The 10,279-nt window shown below is 41.1% G+C and overlaps 1 long non-coding RNA gene across 1 annotated transcript; it reads right to left on the reverse strand.

Moving 5' to 3' along the window:
• Positions 1–4,992: 4,992 nt before the first annotated feature.
• LOC138157731 (uncharacterized) lies at positions 4,993–10,059 on the reverse strand. The gene is made up of 2 exons (XR_011167443.1): positions 9,803–10,059; positions 4,993–5,454 (listed from the first exon to the last, which is right to left on the reverse strand). It is a non-coding gene; the product is annotated as an uncharacterized lncRNA (long non-coding RNA).
• Positions 10,060–10,279: the final 220 nt, after the last annotated feature.

The raw sequence follows: 10,279 nt of genomic DNA on the forward strand, positions 1-10,279 counted from the left end.
TGTAAAACCAGCTGAAGAAGGAAATGGCAAACCACTATGGGATCTCTGCTAAGAATATCCCAAACAAGGTCACAAAAAGTCAGATATGACTGAACAACTGAACAACAAATGGGGCCACTATAAAGATCCCTGGTCAGTTACATATTGACTTGGTTTTAAAATATATTATCAATGTTTTATTATATTTTTATTTATTTTGCCAAATATTTCCCAATTACATTTTAATCTAGTTTAGACACAGTGAGGGCTGTTGCCCATCCAACAGCAGGGCCTTAAGAAAATTATAAAGAAAAAGTTAATGTAAATTAACTTAAAAGTTTGTAGTGAATACTTTTTTTCTGGAGAGCTGATTGTTGACATTTACCAGCACACCCATGCAGTGTCATAACTAGCTTTTACATATCACTTTAAGGACTAGAAAATCATTTTACATCTTATTTCAGCCTTACAACAACCCTATGAAACTTTTACAGGTAGAGAAACTGAGGCAGAGAGAGGCCAAAAGACTCTCCAAAAATCACACAGATAATAGGTTTCAAAGGCAAGATCTGAACCCAAGTTTTCTTGATTCCAAGTCTAGTGGGAGTTCCACTCACCACCTCAGCCTGCCCACCTAAATGTTCTGTTTACATCAAAATAAAAGCAAGTCAAGGAGGAATGCACTGAGTACAGGCTCCACCATTTATCTACTGTGTGACTGTGGGCTAGTCACTTCATCCTTTTGATCCTGAGTCTCCAAGTCTGTAAAATGGCTTTATCTATCATATTTGGTTGTTCTAAAGACTAAATAATGTTTGAAAAAGCACTCTATGATCTGGAAAGCATTATGGATCTGTCAGAGAGAATCAGGTCCAATGCAGGCAATACTTTCCCCTTATATGAAAATGTAAGTGTAGCCTAAAATTCCAATATTTTCCAGTGTGTATCTTTGTGCATTTTCCTTTCTTTAAAAAAAATATTACCTTTTTTAAAGTTTTGAGTGGATTTCTTTCATTTTATGCCATATTTATTCCATATATATATATACTCACTCCCATTGAATCTTTCCTTGTTACAAAAAAAAGTCAAACCCAACCAAAACAATGATTACTTCTAACAGTGTTTACCACATGCTGCACACATAATCCCCCTACCTTTCTACTGAGAAGAGGAAGGTGTGTTCAATCATCTGTCCTCCTGCACCAAAACCAGTTCCTGGAATGAATCAGAATTTGACAGCCTTTGAGGGCTGTTACATTATCATAGGCTTTTTGTCCATTGCTACCTGGTATACACTCACTTCACCCCTCATCAGTTCATACAAGTGCCACCATGCTTCTCAGAATCGCTCACTTTGTTTCGTCTCACACTGGGGCAATATCCCATCCTGCCCTGTTCATATAACAGAGTTTATTCAGCCTTTTCCCAAATGATAGGCATCTACTTTCTTTCCAGCTCTTTGCTACCATGAAAGTATTGCTATGACTCTGGTTATGTATTTTTCCTTATCTCATTTAATGGTTGTGGCCTACAGTCAGAGACAGGGACATATCAAGACCAACACATTACTATCTCTGATTCCTTTTCTTCAATGTGATCCCTAAGGGAAAGCTTCCTAACCCAAATTATGTAAATCCCGTAGCACCTAGCCCCCTTTCCTATACTTTGTAATTGCCTCTCAGTGGTGCCCCAAAACACAGGTTCATTTTGTAAGGCATAGTCTTCAAGAGAATATTTGTTCATAGGCTCATGGGGTCCAGAACTAGAATGACCCTCAGAGGTCATCTGCTCCCTCCCCTGTAGACAGAGGGCTGGTCACTGTAGATAAGCAGTCTCCATTACCAGCAACTCTTATCCCTCCCGCTATGGCATATTTTCTGTGGCATAAAATACAGAAGACTGCCCCTCAAAACTGCTTTTCTTCTCACTCAATTATCTGGACCCCGGATTTACACATTGGCTGTCCTCTGCCAGGCTATCACCGGCAGCGCTCACCACCGGCATCATTCTGTGAAGTTGACAAGATTGCACAGCAGAGTCATTTTTGAAGCTCCCCCCTCCCTCACCTCCCTAGCCACTTCATCGACTGCCAACTGCTGTCAATCCCAATTCTGCAATATCTTCCCCATCTGTTCCTCTCTTTCCATCACAGCCCCTGCCATCATCCTGACTCAGACCCTTGTCACCTCTCAAGGAGACAGCCTCCCAAATGATTTCCTTCACTCCAGTCTTTCTCTTTTCCAAACCTTCCTTCACACAGTTGCCAAAATGAGCTATGAACATGTCACTCCTCTGCTCAAGAGTCTTCAGTGACTCCATATGGCTTCTAGAATAAAAGACAAATTCCTTTTGGAATTCATTTAAGGACTTCCTCTATCTAGCACCAACCTACCTTTCTGGTCAGAACTCACTTTACTCCCCTTCACATGCTCAACATTCCAGTGAAACTTAACTAGCAACTATTCCCAAATCCCATCCTGCCATCTTGAGCCTCCATGCATGTACATGGTGCACTCCTGGCTTTATCACTAACATTCTAGGTTTTTGCTGAGACAGACAACTCTCCCACAGCACAGTCACTGATATCACCATTTGATTAAATACTAGGAAGGATGGAACATGGCTCTGTCCCAACATGGCATCTTTAGTGCATGCCCAGAGTTCAATTATGGATGGAGTTATGGAGGCCCATGCATACCTATGCATGTGTGTGTCCACATTTGGGGGAGGGCCAGGGGGACTGGAACTAGCTCTCCCACTGACTGCAGATAGAGTTCTCCTGCTGATTCATTCATCCACTCATCTGTGAAAGAAGGGCGTTGAACTCTATAATCTTTAGGGTTTCTCTGGCTGGAGAATTCTAAATCAATAATCATCTAAACAAGTTTCTTCCCTCTCACTGTGACATGGTTTCATCTTTCAGAGGAGAAGAAATAGAAGCAGCACGTCTGGGTTCCATGAAAGTCCATTGGCCCAGGCTCTTATCTGTCCTCTGAGTGTCTAAGGAGACTGTTAGGAGCTGAGCTCCCTTGCTCAGGAGCTGAGTAGGACCTCTTCCCCTTGTGAGAAAGAAAGAAGACAATGAGAAGCTAAGAGAGGCAGACAGGTAGAGAAAGAGACTGACCCAGTTCCATTACATGTACTTGGTATATAGAGTGTAAGGCGTTGGCTGGAAGAAGTTTTATCAATAAAATCACTGAGAGGAGTCTTACTTCTCATTTTACAGATAGAGAAACTGAGGTCCAGAAAATGATTCAGCCAAGGCCATATGGATAGGAAGTTGCAAAGCCAGAAGTTGAACCCAGTACTTTAGTTCTTGGCATGAAACACCAGAGCTGGTCATTGGAGACACACCTGGCATCTCCAACTAATATCAAATTTGTGGACTTTCTAAATAATCTATCAACAAATATTTATCAAGTACCCACTACATGCCAGGCATGGTGCTATTCAGTAGGGCTGGTACAAAGAATGAAAAAATGCCTGTGCCAAGGTGTTTGCATTTGAGTGGGGAAAACAGGATTACATAAAAATATATACAGCATAAATATAAAATTAAGAAATATATGTGTATATATCTATGTACACACACATGTACATATATATTTATTTATTTTATATTTATGCTGAATATATATTATTACATCTTTATTGTCTTCCCCATTAGAATGTAAACTCCTTTCAAGTAGGGATTGTTTCATATGTGTGTATTTACATATATGGCGTGTATGTGTGTGTGCACATAGTCCCACATCTAACACATACTATCTGTGTGATCCTGGGTAAGTCATTTAACTTCTCAGTGCTCAAGGAAACACTCTTTGTCAATAAGCTACAGAGAAGAAGCCAACCCTAAATGCATGCTGGGAGTTTCCTTCAACAGATGTTCTATATACCAATAAAATCCTAAGTCTATCCCCTCTCCCTATTTTGTATGTATATTGTGGTACTACTGCCAAGGAGATCAGGTCCCTGGATGGAGAGGGGTGCCTGCTGGTTGTGTGGCTCCCAGTGGCTTCCCAATATTTCACCCTGTTCCCTCCCCTCTCTTCATCCCCAAATTTGCCTTAACCTGGGGATCAGCAGAAGGCAATTGATGAGACTCAAAAGTCTATCTTCCTGACTAAGGGATTGTGGGCAACTGAACAGAGAGAGAGACAAACAGACAAAGAGAGAGTAATATGCAGAAAAGGGAGAAGTTCAGGACTGCAGGATTGTGGGGGAAGGGAGGGTTGTACCCCATAGACTATGTACCATGGACAAGGCCTATTGGAAAAGATGCTGTGTCACTGAGTCCCCTCTCCCCTAAAAGCAGACCCACAAAGGGTGAGGCCTCCATTTTTCCCATCTTCCCTTTCCCTCACACTCTCTTCAGAGGGGATGTCCACCTTTCCAGAACCTCACCTCTGGCTCTAATTTTAATTTTCAGTTAACTTTGTCTTTTTAGTCTAAAACTGTGCTTAGCCATTTCATTACCTACCCGTGTCTATCCTTACTGAACCACAGCAGAGATGCCATTCAGAAGCACCCAGGAGAGGAGAGACAACCTCCAGACATTGTTAGCTCCTATCCATTCTCTGGATGGGAACTCAGAGCTGTGAGAAAGATAATTATTTAATCTTTTTTTTTAATCCCCAAGAGAAAAGGAACATCCATTCTGAGGCTTCTGGGTAAGCTGTGAATGAATGAGTCAGCAATCTGGAAGTGGATTCGGGACCAGCTGGGCTGCCTCTGGAGATTGGGCGTGTGCCACCTTCCTTCCCTTTGTTTTCCCAGAGACCAATTTGAAAGGAAAACCTCTCTTCTATGGAGCTTGTGGAAAGTCTTACCTTTGAGGAGAGATAAGAGAGAGTGGCTGGGAGGAGCAGCCTAGCCCATACAAAGGACAGCTCTGATAACCCCCCTAATTATCTCCCCACCAAGGGCTTCAATAAACTTGCATAAATTCCCTGGGGCATGAATTATTTCTTTTTTGTGTTTGTATAATCAACATCTGGTACTATATCCGCAAATACATGCTCAAAAAAATCAGTTTATTGATTCCATGACTGATTGATTTGCTAGCTAATAGGACTTGTAATACTAAAAGAAAATGACCCAATGTTTGTCAAAGGAGTTCTCTAGGACTCTTATTATCACATGGATGTCAGACAAACCATGAGAACCCCATAGAAAAAGACCCAGGATTCTGAAAAAAGAAACAGAATCCTTAGAGATTGGTTTGGAGCAAAACCTTCCTTCCCCCTCCTGCAGAAATTACTAAAGGAACTGGCAAGAAAACTTCAAACATTTTCTAGAATCATTTGAGTTTAAACTTGGAAGGAATATTAGAATCCACCTAATTAACGAGCAAAAGGAGATGAAAAGAGCATTTGGTTTGGAGGTGGAGATGCTGGATTCCAATCCCATTTCTGCCTTCTTGTTCCCTGCAGAACTTCAGCTAAGTCGCTTCTCTGAGAGTCCCAGCTTCCTGATCTGTAAGGCAAAAGGTCTGGCTAGAAGATGGCACACTTAGGGCTTTGTGAGAAATCACAGAACTTTCTTTCTTTCAGCTAAACACCTAAAGGAAAAAGAATGCTTTGATTTTCCTCTACAATTTATTTATCAGTTTCATTTGGAAGGGTACATTATATGGTTTTCTTTTTTGAAATAAACATTTTTTAAAAGTAATCTAAAAATAAATGTTATTGATATATTTTGTTTTTACAGAATTTCTCCTCTTATCTACCCTCTCTCTCCCACATAACAAATGGGGGGGGGGGGGAGGAAGAGAGAGAGAGAGAGAGAGAGAGAGAGAGAGAGAGAGAGAGAGAGAGAGAGACAGAGAGAGAGACAGAGAGAGAGAGAGAGAGAGACAGAGAGAGAGAGAGAGAGAGAGAGAAATTTTTAAACATCAGGGAAAAAAACAATCAATACAAGTTGTCTCAAAGCTTTCACTGCTTATTGGGGACACATTGTATATGGGAGGGGGGGAGTGAAAATAAAAGCAACTCCCACCCTCAGGCTGGGTGGACTTCTCACCTCTACCAAGGAGTGGGCTTATGTCTTCTCATGTGTTTTCCTTGGGGCCATGCTTGTTCTTTGCAACATTGCATCATTCACTTTTGATTGTTTTGTGGTTATTTACACTATAAGAATGGCAGATACTGTTTTCTTGTCTGTTTAGGAAAGGCACTTTATTTTGTTGCCCAAGAAATCTGAAAATGTATTCCTATTTCCTGCAAAAACATCCAGAATTCCCGTAATGCCCCTTGATCTGTAGGGAATAAAGAGCTATGTCTTAAAGAAAAGAGCACAGACTCTGATAATTTAGGTTCAAAACCCAGGCTCTGCTCTTTCTAACTGGGGTGATCTAGGACCAGTCAGCAACTTCTCTAGGACTCAGTTTCCTGCAGTGTAAAATTAAGGGTTTGGACTAGATTTTCACCTTGAATCAAGAATTATTTTTTTTAATTAACTATATTTCTGTATAATTGGTTTCCTTTGTAACTGTATTATTTTATTTTGTGAATTTAAAAATATTATCCTAGAAAGGTTCCATAGGCTTTATCAAATGACTGCCCAAAGAGTCCAGGACAAGAAGAAGGTGAAGAGCCCCCGAATTAAAATTGTGAGGTCCCCTTCCCATTCTCAATCCAGTAATTCCCATCCCAGTTTTAATGAAAACTTTGCCCCAAAGTTGGCAAGCCACTTTTCATTTTTCTCATCAAATCAATAAGCATTTATTAAACCCCTACTGTTCAAAGAAAGTGAGAAGACAGACCCTGTTCTCAAAGAGCTCACAGTCTAATGGTTTAGACAACATGCAAACAACTTTGTATAAACAAGTAAATGGGAATGAAGGCATTAGCATACAGGGGGATTGGGCCAGGGAACCCAGGAGATGGAGATGAGGAGAGAGAACATTCCAGAGGCATGGGGGGCAGCCAGAAAAAAAATTCCTAGAACCAAAAGATAAAGTGCCTTGTGCATGGAATGTGGAACATCCAGCATCACTGGAAAAAAATAATATTTTAAGTAATAGAGGAACTTTAGTAAATAGAGGAGTTTGAGTTGGGGGGTGGGGGTGGGGAGAGCTCAGGTGAAGTGATCAGATCTTCACTTTAGGGAAATCACTGATAGCTCTGGACTTTACCTCACTATATTAATGAATTGGGAACTTTTCTGCCTGAAGGAGATCTAATCTGGAAAAACCTCCTCTTTCTTTACTATTTTAGTGGTTCAGGATGGAGCTGAGGTCTCTCTCCCTCATATGTAGACTGTTGTAGGAGAAAACCCTTTAGAACTTTCTTGTTTGTGTAATGGGGACTCCAGGCTCCTTATTCTGGATTTCTCAATGATTGCCTCTACACAAACTGCTAGAGCTTGGAGGACTTGCTCTCTCCGAGCACTTCAGCAGATAGAAACAACTAAACTTAGAATCTAGTTTACAAGTGCAATTAGTTAAAATAGAAGGCCCTCTTCTTCCTCAGTGACCAGTACCCCAACCCCAGGTGAGCTTTTCCCTGGCCCAGGTCTGCCCTATATGACCAGGGTGCAGCCAGTCTTGGGCAGCTAGGTGGCGCCATAGTGCACAGGGTGTCTGAAGTCAGGAAATCACTCATCTTCTGAGCTCAAATCTGGCCTCAGACACCTACTAGCTATGTGACCCTGGGCAAGTCACTTAACCCTGTTTGCCTCATTTTCTTCACCTTTTAAATGAGCTGGAGAAGAAAATGGCAAACTACTCCAGTATTTCTGACAAGAAAACTCCAAATGGAATCTCAAAGGGTTGGACACAACTGAAAAACAATTGAACAAGAATGATTGACTCCATTCAATTAAATGGAGTCATCATTCAGTCAATAAGCACCTACTATGTGTCATAGTATTATGTGTCACAAATTATGCTAAATCCTGGAGATATAAAAGAGTCTAGGAATTTTCCCCACCATGGGATCTTGTGACTTGATTCCTCATCACCATCCCACTCTAATTCCCATTCCACTACCCAACCCAGTTGAATTTATCTTAAAGTGTTGATTTGAGGATATCGTTTATGCTGATTGTCCCAAATGATCCAATTGCTCATTAGGGGTCCAGAGGAAATCACCCCTGGAAGGCAGGAAGAAGAGGAGAGCACTCTAGTTACATTTAAACAGTTGGCATCATTCTTACACCACCATCTCTTCTCTCACTAGAATTCCACAAGCTCAGAAAAAAATTAAACCAGGAGAAAGTCTGATCCTTTTGTTATCCAGTACCTTCTCAATATAATCCTGTTTACAATTACCTAGCCAATCAAAGACATTCCTATTCAACATGTGATTAGCAGACTGGAACCAGTTACAACATGTCTATGCATGCTAAAGTCTATGATGGAGCTGTGTCAGCTGAGTACTTTACCCAGGCTCATAAGAATTAGACTTATTGCCCAGTCCTCCATTATACTTATCACATACTTTCCACCCAAATGTTCACACAGACTCTTTGTGCCCAACTGTGGTAGAGCATTTGAGTTTGTATTGGTCTGATCTCCCACAGTCAGACACACTGAAACTTGACCCTGGCATAGTGATGTAATTTTCGTCCTCTATGAGAATGAACAACAACTAACCAACCATATACTCTCTACTTCATGCTGACTCAAGGTGAGAGGAGGCCAGCTCCCCATTATGCTAAGATTAAAAGTGTTGCTATAAATATTTTGGCAGATATGGGTCTACCTTTTTTTATCTTTGACATCCTTAGGGTATATGCTTAAGCCATGGGATCTCTGGATCAAAAGGTAAAGGGGGAAAATTGCAAGAGTATTTTTGTCTCCCAGCATAATTCCCAATTGCTTTCTCAACTCTATTAATAAATAGTGTATTAGTGTGCCTGCCTTTACACAACCTCTCCAACATGTTACAATTAATATTAAAAGTTAGCCCCTCCAACCCAATTTAGATGGTTTTCCTCCAGTAATAACTGATGCTACCCACCCCACAAAATGCCTTGTAACTATATTGTATTCACTTGTACATTCAGTATAAGTATGAGCTTAGGTAGCACAGTTGGCAGTGTTGGACTTGCCATCAGGAAGACCTGAATTTCAATCCTTCCTCAGACATTTACTATGGGAGCACAGGCAAGTAACATAACCTGACTCAGCCTGAGTTTCCTTATCTGTCAAACAGGATAATAATAGCACCTGCCTCACGAAACTTTTGTAAGGATCAAATGAGATCAATAATGATAATTCATTGTTGTTGAGTTGTTTCAATCATGTCTGGCTCATTATGACCCATCTTGGGGTTTTCTTGGGAAAGATACTGGAGTGGTTTGCCATTTCCTTCTCCAGTTCATTTTTTTTTCTTTTCTACAGATGAGGAACTGTGGCAAACAGGGTTAAGTGACCTGTCCATGGTCATACTGCTAGTAAGTATCTGAGGCTGGATTTGAATTCAGGAAGAAGAGTCTTCCTGTCTCCAGGCCCAGAACTCTATCTACTAAGCCACCTGGCTGCCCCAATAACCATAAAGTGTTTTGCAAAACTTTTAACATGCTATGTAAATGCTAGCTATTATTGTTATTAATTATTATTATTATTATTAAACTCAAAAACTATTCAAAGTAGACACAAGGCAATTTTGAGGTGACACTAGAAGGACCAGGAAAAGTCTCATAAAGGAAGATGTACCTGACCTGCGCTTTGAAGGAAGCTCAAAAATGAATGAATGAATGAATGGTAAAACAAATGACAGTTCACACCAGGGGCCCCAAAGCTTAGTCATGTATCCCTAGAACCAGAGTATCTCTTCCTGAACCCAGGATGAGGTTCAAAATTATAAGAATCACTTACCAGAATCATGGACCCTAGACCTAAATCCCAGTTGATCTAGGAAATCAAGATAATCCCGATGGGAGATACAGAGCATGGTCAAGAAATGAGCGATGTATTTCTGGCTTTCTTTGCACCCCCTCTCCACCCCACCCCTTCCATGATCAGCCAGAGAGAATTGCTTCCATGCATTTCTGAAGTCACACTGAAAAGTCCCCAAAGACACAGTGCAGCTCGGTGAACAACTGTGCTTCCTGACAGCTGTGTTCTTCCCACTCCCTATCTATCCCCCTAGAGGCCCAGGGCCTCATTTGCCCTTTTCCTGACTTTGAGGGAACAAACCATCAATCTCCAGTTCAGGCTGAGATTTGAGGAAGGAAATGCAAGCAGATGGGTAGGGACATTTCTGGTGATTGGATCCAGGAGGCTCTGGGAGATGTGATGATAAACAAACAACAAACCTCTCTCTCTCTCTCTCTCTCTCTCTCTCTCTCTCTC

Source organism: Petaurus breviceps, unplaced genomic scaffold (assembly GCF_028583685.1).
Source record: "Petaurus breviceps papuanus isolate PSGF00001 unplaced genomic scaffold, PetGlider_PUasm1.0 173, whole genome shotgun sequence".
Lineage (NCBI taxonomy): Eukaryota > Metazoa > Chordata > Mammalia > Diprotodontia > Petauridae > Petaurus > Petaurus breviceps.